The sequence below is a fragment of the Ochlerotatus camptorhynchus genome, unplaced genomic scaffold, assembly GCF_037179485.1.
Source record: "Ochlerotatus camptorhynchus isolate MF236.1 unplaced genomic scaffold, CSIRO-AGI_Acam_v1.1 ptg000155l, whole genome shotgun sequence".
NCBI lineage: Eukaryota > Metazoa > Arthropoda > Insecta > Diptera > Culicidae > Ochlerotatus > Ochlerotatus camptorhynchus.
In genome coordinates, this window is record NW_027040645.1 from 274,599 (window position 1) to 292,926 (window position 18,328).

Genomic DNA, 18,328 nt, shown 5'->3' on the forward strand with positions numbered 1-18,328 from the left:
TTTCTAAAGTTTTGTTCCTTACGGCAGAGAATCGCTTTTTAATTTGTTTTTGCAAATCCCGCCAGATAACTTTCACGGCAGGATCGCGTGACCTTTGATATTGTCTCCTACGGACTTTTTTTTAAGACGGATCAAGAGCTGAAGATCGTCGTCTGTTATAATTGAATCGAATTTAATCTCGCATTTTGTTACTGAAGCAGCTCTTGCTTCAACTATAGAAGTAGTCAGAGATTCAAGAGCATAATTAATTTCATTTTTGGTTTGCAAAGGAATGTTTGGATCAAAGCTATTTTTCATAAATGTTCGATATTGCTCCCAATCAGTAATTGAAAGTAGAGCTGTTGGGATTAGAAATTATTTCTTGGGATATTTCAAAAGTAATTGGAAGGTGATCAGAACCGAAGTCAGCATGGGTAACCAATTGGCTACAAAGTTAACATGAATCAGTTAAGGTCAAATCAATAGTTGAGAGATTTCTTACTCAAGGAAAGCATGTTGGGCTGTTTGGATATTGAATAGTGTTATAACCTGCAGAACAATCGTCAAACAGAATATTACCATTGGAATTGCTTTGAGCATTATTCCATGAGCGGTGTTTTGCATTAAGGGGAGAAATACAAGTAAAAAAATTTTTTTATCGATTTTTTTATATTTTACCTTAATTTTTTTTTTAAATGCTACGAGCACAAGGAAGGAATGATCTATGGCCCCGGTATCGCCGATTAACCGTAAGATCCAGAGATCATGTTTTTACACAACCCAAAACTTTAAACGCGTTTTTCTCTAAACGGTGTTTTCCAAATTGGCGGGAAAGATAACTCAAATCCAAATGACTTGAAACCTGGCGCATCTTAAAGGAAATAGATTTTTACTCTATGTGAACCACTGATATCATGAAAAAAGTAACAATAAATAATTTTCAGGCCTGCCTTAAGTGAAAAAAAACAGTGAAAAATCAACTTTTTTTTTTCAGATATTTTTTTCTAAATTTTAAAATCGTTTTTTTTTTTGTTTTAGAGGTTCACATAGAACAAAAATCTTTTCTGAATAAGGTTCAATTGATAAAAGTAACTTTTGTCCATTTTCAGGTCTCTAGAACGCCAGCCAATTACCAATCCCCACCGGAGGCCACCTCCTTCCGATGTGACCCCAAGGAGCCACAGAGGTCACACACCAATGAAAGGAAGATTTAAGCAATTTAATGCAAAAAATCCCAAACGTTTGCGTTGTTTCATTTGTTCACAAAAAAATTCCGAAGGATCGAAGAGGAATTTTTCAAATCGATATCCAAGAAGGATTACCTCGGGTAGGTTTCAAACAAAGATCGAAGAGGAATAAGAGGTAGGTAGAAAGGTAGAAAAATTTTCAGGTTTATTGGGCACTGAAAAGTTTCCTTCAGCAAAAAGCAAATAGAGCACGATGCAGACTGTTTAGGGAACCCATGCTTTCTTCATTTCTTCTACATTCTTCACCACTTTAGGGCGTTTTAGAAGGTGCTCCTTCATAACGGCCCAGTATTTTTCTATTAGGTGCAGTTCCGAAGTGTTTTGGGGGTTCAGATCTTTCGGCAAGAAATCGACATCATTCGCCTTATACCACCTTAGCACGTCTTTCGTGTAGTGGCATGATGCCAAATCTAGCCAGAATATCATTGGACCGTCGTGAGCCTTCAGGAGAGGGAGAAGCCGCTTTTGGAGACACTCTTCTAAATACACCTGTCCATTCATGGTGCTTGCGGTAACGAAAGGTGTACTCCGCTTTCCACAAGTACAAATCGCTTGCCAAATTAAGAACTTCTTGGCGAGCTTCAACATCTTCTGTGTCCAGGGGTTCTAGGGAACATCGCACTTATCCTTGGCAGTCACATATAGGTTTCCTGGAATCTGGTTTAAGTCCGCCTTCATATATGTCTCGTCATCCATTACGCAGCAGTGTGGTTTCGTTAACTTCTGGTCATACAACTTCCGGGCACGGCTTTTTCGGACCGTATTCTGTTTCTCGTCACGGTTTGGGGGCTTTTGAACCTTAAACGTACGTAGTCTAGCTCGAGTTTTGGTATTCTGCACGAAAGTCTTGGTCATATGCAACTTTTTAGCCACATCTCGAACTGAGGCGTTCGGTTTCCTTTTAAAGGCCTCAATCAAGCGTTGGTGATCGTTCTCGTTAACCTGATGGCTTTTGCGGATCTTCGCTTCTGATCAACAGTCATACGTTTTTCGAACCGTTTTATGATACCAGACACCGTTCGGTTTCCGTTTAAAGGCCCCAACCACGCGTTTGTGATCGTTCCCGTTGACCAGACGGCTTTTTTTCGGACCTTCGCTTCCGATCAAGTCAGACGTTCTTCGAACCGTTTTACCAGACACCGTGGAATTCGGGATTCCCAACTTTTTTTCCGATGGCACGATGCGACAGACCCTTATGCTCAAAGTACTAGTGCAAAACTTTTTTGCGCATGCACTGTTCTTTTGTCGCCATTTTGAAATCTTTTGCGCACTTGATAAAATCAACTCACAGAGTGTAAACAATACACATTAAACTATGTCTACGCAAAATTTAAATTAATTTTACCCAACGGATCAAAAGTTAGAGCAATTTGAGTGTGTGCAGATTTTAAACGGTACACCCTTTAGTCCAGTGTTCCGATGTGGTATTCTATTTTAACAAGTAACGCTATATATACATTTAGTGTAGGCGTCTGGTGCGAAATACGCTATACGTTAATCAATTTATTTAAATAAATTGGTTTGAATTGCTATATAAAAAATTAAATATCCTATTGACGCAGCCGTTATCTCCGAATTTCCTCTTATATGTTCGACGAAATAGGGTTAACTACCCCATTTCCAGCCTATTAAGCGCAACCCGCACTTAGTCTTTCTTAAGGCCGACGCACAATGGATACGTTTTCAGGTTTTTTGACAGTTAGTCCATGCATTATTTGTCAAAAAACCCGAAAACGTATGCATTGTGCGCCGGCCTTTAATCTAGCGCAGTTTGTACTACATACTTTTTTCTAGTGAAGTACCTGAGTTTTAATCTTTATCTCAAAATGTTTTTTTTGTAATTAACGATTATATTTGATATTTTTTCCTGAAAGTCAGACCATTTTTATCAAACGCACGCCATTTTGTCAAAAATCAATATTTTTACAATCGGCCAGGTACTTCACTAGTTTGAACTTTCTAGTTTATAAAACTTTTATCCATTTTGTTCTAGGACTACCTCCGGTTGCAAATCGTTTCCGCCCGCAAACCGTTTCACGCTGGGAATGCCATCACTTAGACGGCTGCAGCGCCACCTGGCTGCACATTTCAAAAACCAAAATTTGGGAAAATGTTATTTAAAATAGTTTCTAATAAAATGCTGAAAACTGCATTCTTTTAAAGTGTTTCTGTTCGCCAACAAAAAATTGCGAAATTGATCCTTTTTTTCGGATACACTGGCTTAGCTCCTCGACGTTATACCTTTGGTGATTTTTTAAATGGTTATTTTTAAATAATAAAGTTTAAAAAATATCCAAAATTTAATGTTTTTCAATTGTTGCCAAATTCGCCAAATCATGTATAGAAATATGACTGAAGTTAGCAATTTCAATGAAAAATGTAAAAAAAAAATATTAAAGAGAGACATTGTTTGCTTTTTAACACGTTTTTGGATTAATTACCCAAAATTTCGTATAATTTTGCCTTTTTTGTTTATTAAGGAGGTTTTAAACTTAAGAGTTCATTCGCCTATTAACAGTTTTGTCGTAAATATTATTCCATGAATTACTACCTAAAACTAATTATCAGACGTCATTTTGACTAGAAGCAATATTTTCAATATAGTCTACTCTCTATTTCTCGGTGTTTTATATCTCGAAACCCGCCAGATCACGGATCCTTAGACAAATACACTTTTGGAACCCGGAGTGCTACTAGAATTGTACAAGTAGGTTAATGAATTACTTTTCTGAATGTAGATCTCGCCCTATCTGGACGGTCCCTTCATTGTCGAGAAATGTAAAGTTGTATCGTTATATGAATAAACATTGCCGAATTTTAGCATAACAGGGAAAATATCATATCAAGAAGACTGACAACTTTTCTGGAATCCAAGCGACAGATACAGTAGCACTGCACTTGGGTGAAGGTGGAAGCAGCGCATAGAAATATGAGCAAATATAGTACACAAGCCTTTCTTCTGAGGTTGTAATCTTTGCTATCAACTTCGTTCGAAGCGTTTACCTTTGAGCGGCAGATGACGCGATTGTTCCTGTTTCATGCATTGAGGCAGATGGACGTAAGAATTCCATAAGATCTACTTATGAATTTTAGCCACAAGAAATCAGTATGAATTTCACTGATTTGCCTTATTAAAAATAATGTTGACAAAAAAAATAATAAAACGACAGACCGGAACCGAACTATGGACGTTGAGATTACGAGACCTGTGTGTTGACCACTCGTCTTTCAACGCTTGAAAAAATAAATGGTTACAGGCGTATAAGAGCTACATGATAGACGAAAATCATTCATAAGTCACGCTTATGAAATTCATATGTGTCGTTCATAAGTCAAGCCTTATGAAATTCTTAAGTTTATTTGCCTCAGTGTAGCGGTCGTGTGAGAAAATGGAAGAGTTGCCAGTTTTCTTGATATGTTGTCTTCGATAATAGTGAATGCCAATAACAAACAGTTATGCAAAGTATCATGCAAATCTCTGAAGGTCGTGTCTGATTAATTCGTCATTTGGTGTTGGAACTGCTCTATAACTGGAATAGTGGAAATTTGCGGCCGAGATCTCGTTTGTTAAGTATAGTTGCCTCAAATTATTATTTTTATTTAATATATATATATAGCTCAAACCATCAACATTTCTATTTTGTGACAATGATCAAAAAGTTGATGACGAGACTAGTATTCTAGGTAAAATAATAAAAAAAATGCTAAAGTACATTGGTTCGAACCCATAACGTCAATGGTTTTATACTGTCGCATATTCCATGCACTGTAAATTTTCATTACCCACGCAGAGGAAGGGGTTGTCTAAAACCTCTCAAAAATTGTCCACGTGGAATGTGGTCAACCCCTGACTATGTTTATTCAATCATCAGCATCAATCGTTTCATGAAGGTCTCTCCATGCTAAATCATAGCTAAAAGAAAAATTACTCAATATTTCCACGTGATAATGTGTATTGAAAATGCTTGCTTGCAGACGAAGAAATAAAGGCCGTACCGTGCAATGCCACAGACTGTATAGTTTTCGAACAATTGATTTTCCACGGTTCTCAACGAAGGTTGGTAATGAAATTTTTTCCTTCATACACCAACCAATGCAACATAATTGGAGAGATGAAAAAAAAAATCGTTTTGTGATAGGTCATGCTTATGGTGACTCAGCATGACCAGCCAGCAGAAGTTGATATATAGGGAAATAATTTGTTACATGTTTTCATTGACAAAATAACCGATTCAAATACTGCGCAAAACAAGGAAATATCATACGTCAAATCACAATTCACTTAGAAATGTATTAGACTAAGTGTGTAAACCAATGCATGCCCAAAATAAACCAGTAACTAATAATAATAAAGTCGACTTAAAAATTACCAAACAGTGCCACTCGGAGCTCAGGAAGTTGTCATTTCGGCACTCCCTGCATACGAATGATAGCGGAAGAAATTATGATCTGCAGCTGCCGCTTTGTTGTATGCAACTCGTTGTAAAATGCGATTTCTTCAGCACTCGTAATTATTCAACTCGGCAAGCCTCGTTGTATAAATATACGACTCGTGCTGAACAAAATCTTCTAATGCTAATGTCATGTTGTACTTGTACTATATGTTACAAAAAGTGGTTGAAAAGTATATGAATGACATATAAAGCATAGTTTCGCAATAACCGATTTTATGTTCCGTGAATGTGTCGAACACAAACTTTTCAACCGCTTCTTGTAAAAAAATATCATTATAGTATTCAATGATTCCATCATGTCGAAAAACATGTTTTATAAGCAACCCTAATTGTAATAACGTACACACTTAGGTTTTTCTACCGAGCTCGGCTGTGGAAATCTCGATAAAAATTAGTTTCACTGAGATCTCAGCCAAAGTGACATTTGATTGCTGAGTCTCGGATAATGCTTAGCTGAATCTCAGCAAACAAATGAAATGTTTGCTGAGATCTCTGTTTTGTCGATATTTGCACAGCCGAGCTCGAAAGAAAAAAAAACTTAGTGTGTATGATTGTAAATCTGCTTAAATGAGGTCCTCTATGTATGATGAGTCTTTTATTTGGATAATGATATTGTAAGCATCGTTTCAGTCGTGTTGCATCATTTTACTCAATGTTTTGATTTGTTGTCAAATGTAAGGTTACTTTGAATAAATTTAAGCATCTATGAGTTTCAAAAATCTACTCATTGTAGAGATATTAACTCTGAGTACCTACTGTTGTCTTGTCCCTCTTCTCTATCAAAATTAATCTATGAAATATGCAAAGTTCCGATTTTGAAGTCAAGATTAACCTTCCAATTAGGAAAAATTTACACAGTTTTTATCAGGCCAAAAATCGAAAAGGAAAACCATCTGGGAGTTCAATTTGCTGCAACACTTGAAATCAACGCATAGGAATTGGTGAGATATTGCACACCTTTTATTATTTATACGCATCCTTAACCGAATAGGGTGGGTGAACCAGTAATGGAGGAACTAATATAACGGTGTGAACATAATTGTTAAACGTCAATTTCTTTTACTAGAAAAATATTACATTGTTTTTACATTGCATACATTTTCGAAAATTCATTCCCATTAATGGGATCCTTGTTCCAGTAGTTGTGGTAGTTGCTAACTTTGTTTCCTATAATAGTGGAACGCATTGGTTTCTAATGGATTCCACTTTTACCTACGAAAAATATAATTTTCTAGTTTCCACCATTATTCTGGCATAAACCCTACACCACATCGGTAGGTACACCACTATTACTGGAATCAACAAAATCAGTTGTTAAAAATCAAAAAGAGCGCAGACGATCTTTAAATAAATTTTCCTAAAAAATATCGTCACGGAATTCACCAACAATATCTCACGAGCTATTCGCGGAGAAAAAGCTTGCGTGCCAAGTCTCAAACAATGTTGTATACAAGTTCAATAGAATGTATTGAAACGTTATAGTGATCCGTTTCCAGCGCTGTGCTCGAAGATTCGCGAAACTAAGAATATTTAAATTGATCGTTAAATGCGTGTACGACGATTCATTGGAAGTATTACGTCTGTTTGTGATGTGTATCACCACTTCTGATGTGTATCACCACTTCGATCAGAATCAACAACTATTGAAAATCATCGTCTGCAGACTGCCGGATGCTTAATGTAATAATGTAAATCTTTTTTGTAGGCCAAGTGTGAATTGCACAATAAAATTGCAATCACTTAACGGATACTCGATCTTCAATTACTCTGCTGCTGTCTCACCGTAGAATGGGTAACTTAATTTAATTGTGCAACTCAATTCAATTTATTTGTCTCGCCAAGAGAAAAGAGTGCGCTCCATGATTTTTGCGTCTTGCGGCGTTTACAAAATCCGTTCATCGCATCGAATTTTGCTTATTGACCTTCTTCTTTGGAAAAACACGTGTCTTCATAACTGCCTCATTCCAACGTTGTGCATAAAGAAAAATAATTAGACAGTGATTCCATTTTATTTGACTGTTTGTGTGATGTGGTTTAGATCATCATCTAAGTGTATTTACCGTCGTGTGTCAACATGTGTTTTGTCATGAAAACAAATCGATCAACCTGATTCTCTCTGTTTTGTCATGAACATCAACCTGTTGGAAGATATTAAAATGCAATTTTTTATTCTGCAGTTGGAAAGCGATTGGAGGCCTTATGTCAAGGTTGAAAAAAAATGAAAAATCAAGACACACCAAGGCATCAAATCATAAGCTTCGCATCATCAGTTAAATAATTTTCGTGGTTCACTGTTCTATGATGTAAGCATATTTTTTGCTTCTTTCTTTCACATTTGCCTTGAACGTAGTACTTGAGTCAAGTGTGAGCAGTAATTGTTCAGCTGGACCGAGTGGCGTAGAAGGTCTGTTCGAAGCCTCGTCATTATGGTGAGGCAGTACTGGGCAATACGTTTATACCTGGGCTCACAAGTGAAAGTAAAAAAAATACGGTTTCGCCACGCCACGAGATATATTTGAAACCGATCAATTTGTGAGATCCAAGATCACAAGACTCCAAGACAAAGTATAATGGTGTTTCAGGATCTCTGTGAAACCTAATGTTTGCTAATAAATTGATCCATGGCTTAAGAACCACCTGCTCGAGCTCACAGAACGTGAGGCTGTGTAAAATAACATTATGTGCCTCTTTAAAAAGCATTTACCATTAAAATAGCATAGCATGCAATACGCGTGGTTAGCTAATAATATTATTTACATAAAAAGTCTAATTTCGGGACTAGATATTTTCTTCATACAACGAACTTTATAAAACCAATAACATCTGGTCACGTTCGTAGTTCGTAGGAAAAATGTGAATATCATATACAGATTTTACTGGGATGTTGTTGGGAGAGCAACAATTGTGTAAGTACATAAGTTAGGGGCTTTCCTTAGCTCAGTCAGAAAAGGTGTAACTACAAAGCAAGATCGTGCTTGAGGTTGCTGGGTTCGATTCCCGGTCCGGTCTAGGAATTTTTCCTGTTGGAAAATGTCTCGACTTCCCTGGGCATAGAGTATAATTGTACTTGCCACACAATTATACTAATGCAAAAAAGGTACAGTCATCGAAAGCTCACAATTAATAACTACACACTACGAAAAAGTCATGTATATTTCGGTTCCTTGAGACCGGCACATGTAAGCGGCCCTTTTGACATAAGAATCAGTTGAAAGAGAAAATCAATCCAATCAAAAGTTCTCTTCGTCGAGTTGCTTATGTTTCGGTTTGAGAACACTTAATTTTACCTGAAATGTTTGTTTACGTTTAATGATTTACGTCCAATATGGATTACGTCTAGTGTAAAAATAGTTATTTCTAAGTGTGTACGGAAGTGCATCTAGATCATTAAGTTGAGAGCAATAAGCAAGCAATAAGTTAAATTTGCTTTATTGCTATTTGCTAAATTTGAGGTGCGAGGAAGTAGAAGAGAGACGGAAGTTGGGTGATTCAGAAGCTCTATTTGATGTATATTAATATAAAGACACTTTAAAAAGCATAGCTCCTTTTGAGAATCAGACGAATTCTCAATCAAGTGTGTTTCGAATCATGTTAATGTATTATCATTATCATGTTAATGTATGAGCCTAAGAAGGAACCAATTGTGTCATGTGCGTGGGAGAAATAAATGGAAATGTGAATTTCTCCGTCGGAAATTACTATCTTAATCTTTACTGGCAAAAAAATCTCTATAATAAAGACAAAAAAATCCGTCGGAAATAAAGATAGGGAATCCATTGAAAATGTATGCAAAATTGGTTATTTTCGAAGCATTATATAGCATGTCAAAATTATTGCTGCACCAAAATAATCAAAGATGCAGTAAAAATATTCATTACACTTGATTTTCGCAAAGTTTTAAGCAGATCCATTCGGTAGAAGTTCTCAAAATACACAAACATCATTTCTTGATCATCGATGATCACTTAGACGATATACATATGTACATTTGTCCATTGAAGGGCTAGTTTCTATGTATCCATGTCAGTTACAATCAATTATAATATCCTGAGTTAAAGTCTAAATATACTTTTGCTCTAACATGTCATGTTTTTTTAAGCACCGCTCACTTTTTAAGATTGTACCACCCTACAAGCGTGAATGAGACCAGCGAGCTTACAGCACGGAGAAGCTCAGTGTACTGAAAACACCACATAAGTATTAGAAATATTTCCGAAATGAGGGGTGAAACATCGAGAAAGCGTTTACAAATGATGTAGAACAATATTCCTTGAGTTAATTTCGAAAAGTGGTCCTCGGGCAATAATAATCCCAAGTAACAGCACGTTTTATATAGGTTTTACAGCATTCTACAAGCATAAATCATGGTCTACAGAACCCTCATAAATCCAAAATTGTTACTTGGTATGCTATAGTGCTATAGTGCTATAGTGCTATAGACATCCCATAATGTCTCAGCATGATTTTGGAACATCCCTGCTTGTTTCAGCTGATCATCACGCTGAATCATTGTTTAGATTTAGACCAACAGTTTCGTGTATAGCAAAGGTCGGTTCTTTACATTTCCGTGACAATGCGAAGCACCGGAAAAGCTCAAAAAGATCTTGCACAAATGGAGCATCGGAGCCGTTCGAAACACTATTCGGAAGTATGGTGATGAAGCAACTTTCCAGGACAAGCAAAAATCTGAACCGGAAAATCGTGCAAGCTTTCACTTGCAAGAAAAGTGCTTCGGTTCGAGACGTGGTTACAAAAGTGGGATCCTCGAAGAGTAACGTCCAGCGGGCCAAGGCAATAATGGATCTAAAAACGTATAAGAAGCAGAAGAAACCAAAGCGGAGTGAAAAACAAGCCGCATCCGTCAAACCGAGGGCTCGGAAGTTATACGAACAATTGCTGTGTAACATGTAAAGGTAGCGGATTCCGTTACAAAGTTTGCAAAAGACTGGGAAAAAGTATCCAAAATAGTTGGGATGACATCTGTGCTGAAGCTTATGAGTAGCGTAGATCGAAAATCCGCTCCTTGGCTTACGACTGTGTTCGGATCTCGGATTTTATACGTTTAACTGTAAGAGAATACTATAATGAACATGAATACGAAATAAAAATCGAATTTGCTGTAAACAGAGATACGTTATCGTTTTTAATCGTGCTTAGACATTCTCGGACACCCTTTACATGTTTGCTTAGGTTGGTAGTAAATAACCAATAGTTGGTAATATCCTAGATCAGCGGTATTTAAAAAAATAAAAGTGACATATAAGGGGCTGTTCATTAACTATGTAGACAGTTTTTTTTTGGATTATTGACTCCCCTCCCCCTGCGTAGACAATTGTCCATACAATTACTTTTTTAATTTTATATGGGCCGTGGATAATTTCCAACCCCCTAAACTGTCTACGTAGTTTATGGACAGTCCCTAAGGGCATAAGTATATTCCAGGGCCACAATATAGTCAAATATGGTTAAAATTGTTCTGCCCTAGATAAAAAATTCCAGATTGTTGAACAGTGTAATCAAATAGATCCATTTTCTATGTTATTTTATGTCTCCGAAATGTGGTTGCTTTTAATCAAATCACTATAGGTCACTATTGCACATAAAACAGTAATCTCTATTTACTTTGAAAATGCATCAAAACGAATTCTAAAAACTGAAAGAAGGTCTTCAGAAACGACAAGAAAGAAAGAATGCAGATTTGCACAGCCGAGCTCGGTAGAAAAAACTAAGTGTGTGGATGAAAGTGTGTAAGAAAGATGACTCAAGTGTTGCACAGGATTCGATGGGTAGCGTTGGTTGAGGAGGAGGTTGAATAAACCAACTTTGCAAAAACATAGCTTATATGTGTTTATTTATTCCCTGAGAGTTTCAAACATATCCGACTTAAAATGAATTTTTGATAATCATTTTTGTCTGTTGAATTTATTTCGAGTACAGTCTTTATATCAGCTGCTAATTGATACGACTGCAAAAATAAGTACCATACGTTTAATTTTGCACGTACTATGAAATAGTATGCCTTAGCAGCGGCGGCGGTGTGCATGGTGGCTATCAAAATGCCACATTTCAAAGTTGAATTTTGAAATTGTTACGGAAAACACAATCAAAACATTTCGGAATAGTATTGCAACTATTTGCTAAGGTGTTTTTTCAGTAATTATAACCATCGCGGATTAAATAGCCTATAGAGATGGTCGGATACCGGTATTTTTCCCGAAACTCGACGCGTACCCTACGGGTTCGGGTTGGGTACGGGTAGCAACAAACGTTGAATAGTCGAGAAAGTATTTCATGTATCTTATACAATTAAGAAAGTACTGATTTTGAGCATTAAAACAAGCTCAACCACGGGTATTCAAAAAACTAAATTTTCGAGTTCTGATCCGGTACGGGTATTTTAAAAAAATACATTTCGGGTTCGGGTCAGGTACGGATTTGGGTATTTAAATTACATACCCGACCATCTCTACTATTCAGTTATGGCGGTATCACCAAACCGATGACGTGGCTTCGATCAAGAGCCCTGTATAGAAATCTTCATGGATTGAAATTTTTTCGACTTCTATGAGCATAGCGTGGAAGTGCTTGAAACTCCGGTACCTCCGGAAACAGTTGACCGATTCAATACATCTGATCTATAATAAAGAAACAATGTCATTTTTGTGTACCGTGGACCCCCGTTAACATGAATGACACTTCGTACATATTACCGGAGATCTTTTTAATTTGAAGTTCTAGTTACCCTATGACCATCAGAAAACGGAGTTTCTTGTAGCCTTATTTGCTGTTTTGTTTTGATTCTGCGTTCCGTTTCGCATCGATCAAGTTCGCTTTTCTCCATTCCGTCGGCTAAATATCGTTTAAGCAATTTGTAATTTGTACGACGAGCAGATTAGTGCTCAGATTAAAAACAGTCAGATTACCAGGGGCCCACAATATTATTTTTTGAAACGTTGTCCTTTTGTGCATTATTATCAGCAATCAGCAAATTTATAAGTATTAAAAAAACATTGACGGCGTATCAAAAATTATAACGGTGGCGTGTAACCGATGACGATGGGTTCGATCAAGAGGCGGCGGTGGCAGCGGCGGCACACAGGACTACTATGGACAAAAAGTCATCAAATGAAAGTTATTTTAAATTTATAAAATTGGGAAACATTTTTGTCAGACACTATAAAAAAAAGTAATTTCATACTACATGTTTATCGACATATGGAACTTTTTTTAGATTATAAAACGGCTGAGAAGATATGCTTAGGAGAGCTGGGAGGTAAAATGACTATGCTATTGATATGTTTAACGAAAATTGCTTAATTCGATTTACTTTAGAAATCTAATAAATAAAAAAAAATTAAAAGGCCATACAAAACTGTTTTCGGAGTACTACGGGGCAAAATGCGCATACTTTTCTTCTTTCCTTTATTTAACGTAGGTCTCTGTTCCGCAATCTAGTGCCAATCACCGACGGACATCGATTGCCATCCATTGACGGCAACCGAATGTGCAGGAAGGGAGCTTCCACACCTGCGTAGGATATCGCACCCATTAAACACACATGGGCTGGGACCAACGGCTTTACTTCCCTTCCGAAGGAAGACGTGACCAGAGATTTGTATGCCTCAGAAAAATCCAATAAATGCGCATACTGATGCGCATACATTTAGAATTTATTTATGTTCTTCCTCTACTGAATTTCGTAGGTTCACGCCTGAAGGTTATGCTTTACACATTACTATTCGCGGGGTACCTCATGCCCTACTAATGGCGGTAAACTCAAACTTAACCAAGATTAACTTTTGATATCGAACCTGTTTGGATCATTGTTGAAAATAAAAACTTACCAATTGAGCTATCGAGCCGAAAGATAAATGATGTTTCCAACAACTTGCATCATCAACCCGTTAATTTTGGTAGTGTTCAGTATAGATACTATAGATTCCATAGATACGCGGAGGCACAAAAAGTTGTTTTGGCAACCATGAAAAATAAATGATCTTACTGGCATCCGTGAAAAACGTTCATGCCATTATAGAGCTCTTCGTTGTGCAGTTTTGTTTTGTTTTGTTTCGTGCGTAAAAGTTCAAAATGAAGTGCAAAGCAAATCTTTGCAACAATGTATCGAGGAATGGTTTGCTTTATCTTTCCTTCTTCAGTTGTCCGCGAAATAAAACGGAATGTGGAGTGTGGAAAGCGTTTTGTGCTCATCAGTGATGCAAAATATCATGACACTCACGTGACACTCGTCTTCACATCAACCGACTATCGCTGACAGAACGTTTTGTCACGCAGTGAGAGGTAGAGCCATGGCAAACAATAATCATCAGTAATGGTCGCTGCTCACAAGCAAAACGTTACACTCGCTGCAGATGATGAAAAGCACAACGAAAACAGTGAAGCCTTCTGCAGTACGATCATGAGAAAGGGCGAAACGACAGAACAAAATGGAAACAATGCCTACGCATTCCAAGTTCGTCTCGGTAGGCGCGACTGTGTGAGTTACAAACAAAGCAGGCAACATTAAACGGAAGCTGTTGGGCTCACTCACCAACACACTCACATAAGCATGCAAAGCAGCAACTGCTTCCAAGCGAGCACAGATGAGTGTCGTGATTGTCGGGAATGACCAGATCGGTGATGGATCGCAACCGAAGACGACATTCACCAGTTGCTTTTTACTTCTTTCGTCAACTTGATGGATGGTCATGGAGAGAGCTTCGACGAGGACAAAGCGTTACTACACACTTAGGTTTTTTTGCCGAGATTGGCACCACCCAGCAGGCTCGGTATTTATTTTTACTGAGATCTCAGCAAAATTTATGTTTGTTAGCCGAGACCTCGGCAAAATTCCCGATTGTTAACTGAATCTCGGCAAATGTTTAACTGAGAACCAGCAAAATAGATTGCCGAGCTGCTCGGTGGTGCCCATCTCGGCAAAAAAATCTAAGTGTGTACCATCAGCTGTTTGACGATCGTGATTGTGATAAGTCGCAACTCTGGTGCTCATAATATTACAATACTTCTCCTCAAACAACACCATGATGACGTCATGCTCGTTTGGCTACACTAACTGACAGTTCGTTTAGCTACATTATACTTTTCCTCCGCTTATCTATGGAATCTATAGTATCTATAGTGTTCATGGATACTAGCTAACTATTCTTGCGTGGTTAATGCCAAAATTTTTATCAATTTTATAAATTTCAAATTACTATGGGTTCTTTTGCGAGATTTTTCGTGGAAATAAATCGAGAGTGAGTTTCATGTTGCTGCAGACAAGTGTTGCCAGCGGCACCGCATGACTTTCATTAAACAGATTTTTGCTTCCATTCTCATAGTAAGTTTAAAATGCAACTTACGTCAGTAATTTTTTACCATCATATCAACTAGCAGCTGAGATAAAAGGGGGCGCATTTTAACCTCCTTTCCCATATATGACAGAGTAGTTACGAAAAATTTTCCACCTATGTGCATTTTACCCTCCTTTCCCATACACGACAGAGCACAAATAGTCTTTTATCGAAGACAACAAATCAAGAAGACTGGCAACTCTTCCATTTTCTCATTCGACCGCTATGAGACCGGCACAGTCGCGTCATCTGCCGTGCAAAGGTAAATGCTTCGAACGAATTTGATAGCAAAGATAACAACCTCAGAAGAAAGGTTTGTGTATTTGCTCTTTTCTCTATGCGTTACTTCCACCTTCACTCGAGCGAAGCGCTACTGTATCTGTCGCTTAAATTCTGGCAGAGTGGCCAGTCTTCTTGATTTGATGTCTTCGCTTTTATCGTATTATGTTCTCATCCTATCAGTTTCAGGATAAAAAAAAAAAATTGACGACGACGAATCTTTGGATCATGCCCCGCAAGGTGGTGTAGTGGTAAGCGTGATTGCCTCTCACCCCAAAAGGCCATGGTTCAATCCCAGGATTTTCCAGTTTTCAGCTGCAACGGAAATATTAGGAAAATATATTTCTCTTGGCATTTCTAATCTTATATATCTGCACAAGAATTTTGAAATTTTCGCCAATATCAAGCCCACCATGCTAACACTACCATCATATAGGGGAAATTTTCCTCTACCTGATAGTGGAGTTAGTATGCGTGGGTGAGCTACCAGTTACGCAAAACCGACGATCAAATTTATTGTTTACAAAAGCTGATACGCCCCTTCGAAAAAGTAATAGAGAGTTGCTATCAAATTATGACGGCATTTTATTTATTTATTTATTTATTTGGATAATTTGATGTGATCACTTTAACTTGTTGTTGTCATTCGGGTCCTCTAATGACGTTAATGTATTGCCAAAATCGAAGTGATTTTCTGAGGTGAAAAAATCTGTTCAAATCGTTGCTCTTGTTGTGTTGATGAAAAGTTCTTGTTGTGTTGTCGAAAAGCAGCACAGGTACTGGCGAAAAATGAAACAATAAAAGATAGGCCTACAAAGTTTGTTTACTTTAAACTTGTACTCATTTTAGGTGCTAAAAATCTCAATAATAAAGTTGATAATAAAAAGGTCCTCCTTTTTTAAATTTTGCAAAACAAAAGACAATAAGACGTATTCTTACAAACATTATTTAAAGCTGGATTAACAGTTGTAAGATGAACCGAAAGGTTGTCGATAACCTGTGTTACCAGTGAAAGGAAATAGTTTATTACATGTGAACACAGTAATCAACCGAATGTATGGCGTGATGATGATGACGCGAATATGATGTTGAATATTTTCACATGTGAAGTAAATGAAATAACAGACTAAGAGTCCACTTATAATTATTTTGTATTCGGAAGATTTGAAAGAAACCATTAGATTAACGGTAATGCGGATAAACAAATCAAATAAATGTACATACATCAAATAGAAATTTAGACAAAATATGTAATTCAAAATTCACACACTATAAGCATTTTATTTTTAAATGAATTTAAAAAATGCTATTTTACCGGCTCTGATTGCTGCTTTTGTTCACAGTTTTCGTATTCACTTCACCTTAATGAACTTTAAATTTATTTTTGATAAGGAGGAGAGGTGGTTTTAAAAATTGATTTACTAGTGCAATATTGGAGAAATTTTTTGAAGGATAATCTAATTAGAAAAAAGTTGAATGTTGATTTCTTTCAAATGGCATACGAACTAGAACGCAGGACATAGACTCACATATCATCCCTTTTAGGGTAATGTTTATTTTCATATATACTACGTCTTCTTACAAAGCACTTCACTAACAGCGGATTATTCAGCATTTCATAAACCAGTTTTCGCCAAACCACGTCGTTATAGCCTTTACAAGCACTGATCCGCAATATGTGTCAAATCATTTGCACAGATTCATATTTCTTCTGTCTATAGACCGCGGAAAGAGTGTCAAATAAAAAAGGGAACTTTTTTATTCGAAGACTGAATTTTAGTTTACAAGGACCACTCGATTGCAGCTCTTAAAAACCTGTTGATGTTACGAACAGTGCAACCTGCTTAACCATCGTGCAGGAAGGGTACAATCACGAAAGCAACCACTTTTCAAACGACTGATCGAGAAGCAGAACTCATCGATGATGTTGAAATATACTTGCTTTATCTGAGTGCATAATACTTTTGCAGTTTTAAATAATGTAGAATGTATTTTCGGTTGACGCCAGATATTATGTTCTATGTTCGAGAACGTGAGTCGAGAACAGATATATTTCTATCGTTGTTATTTTGGCATCTGCAATGTTGTTAATTAACAGCAATTAGCAATAAATTGATACCTGTCCACAACAAATAACACCACTTTATTCGTTTATCAAATCGCAGTGCTTGGATGTACAAACCTTTGTTTATACGAATGAATATCTGTACAATACGCGCGAAAATAGTCACGCTAGCCTAACGTCTTTACCGCGCGGAGTGGTTGACTCAACTGATCAGATGGAAAACCATACAGAAATTATAGTCAACCTTGGTGTGTTTGGAAAGGAAACGCAATCGAATTAAGTGGGGGTCATAAAAGGGATTAACGCATAAAAAGAAAAGCCTCAGTTCCGCACGAGCTTTTCATACAATGGAAAGCTAACAAGAGATGGCGACCAATAAATAATGCTTTTGCTATAATGGTCAAAATGAAACCAACAATCGCTCACTAGATGTCATAACAAATTAGAGCATCGGTTAGTCAATGGTGCTTTTTTTATTGCCGTTATGTCACACGCCATATTTTTTACTCGCCATACACATTAATTTGTTGCGCGAGATATATTCGTAAATCTATAAAGTGAATTTTTTTTATAGCGCATGTTGTTGCATCGCTTACAGCGCTGAAAACAGATTCTTGTAACTTGTTACACGCTATTTCGAAACTACCAAATTTGGGTAGAATCCACCCAGATCGGTCAAAACTGAACCTACCCAAAAATGGGTAAACTAGTTGACAAATGAACAACATCGACATGAATCTGATCGACTTTGTTCATTTGTCAACTTGTCACTCCCATTTTTAGGTAGGTTCAGTTTTGACCAATCTGGGTGGATTCTACCCAAATTTGGGTAGTTTGAAATAGCGTGTATGCTTGTTCAGATAACACCCAGAAGAAAAAATGTCGGTGCATGGGAGCCAAATGCGAACCTGGATTAGAATAAACTGCAGCCTTTGAATGAGCGCTGAAGATAAC

The 18,328-nt window shown here is 37.2% G+C and overlaps 1 protein-coding gene across 2 annotated transcripts in view; it reads right to left on the reverse strand.

The window, feature by feature from the left end:
- The window catches only part of LOC135701309 (putative fatty acyl-CoA reductase CG5065), a 30,191-nt gene extending 12,618 nt beyond the window's left edge, over positions 1 to 17,573 (reverse strand). Inside the window, exons 1-2 of one of the 2 annotated variants that reach the window (XM_065222062.1) lie at positions 17,492 to 17,571; positions 16,839 to 17,385 (exon numbers count right to left, since the gene is read on the reverse strand). The gene's annotated coding sequence lies outside the window, so the exon portion shown is untranslated. Of the gene's footprint in view, positions 1 to 16,838; positions 17,386 to 17,491 lie in introns of both variants that reach the window. The other variant, XM_065222061.1, reaches the window with a different exon arrangement.
- Positions 17,574 to 18,328: the final 755 nt, after the last annotated feature.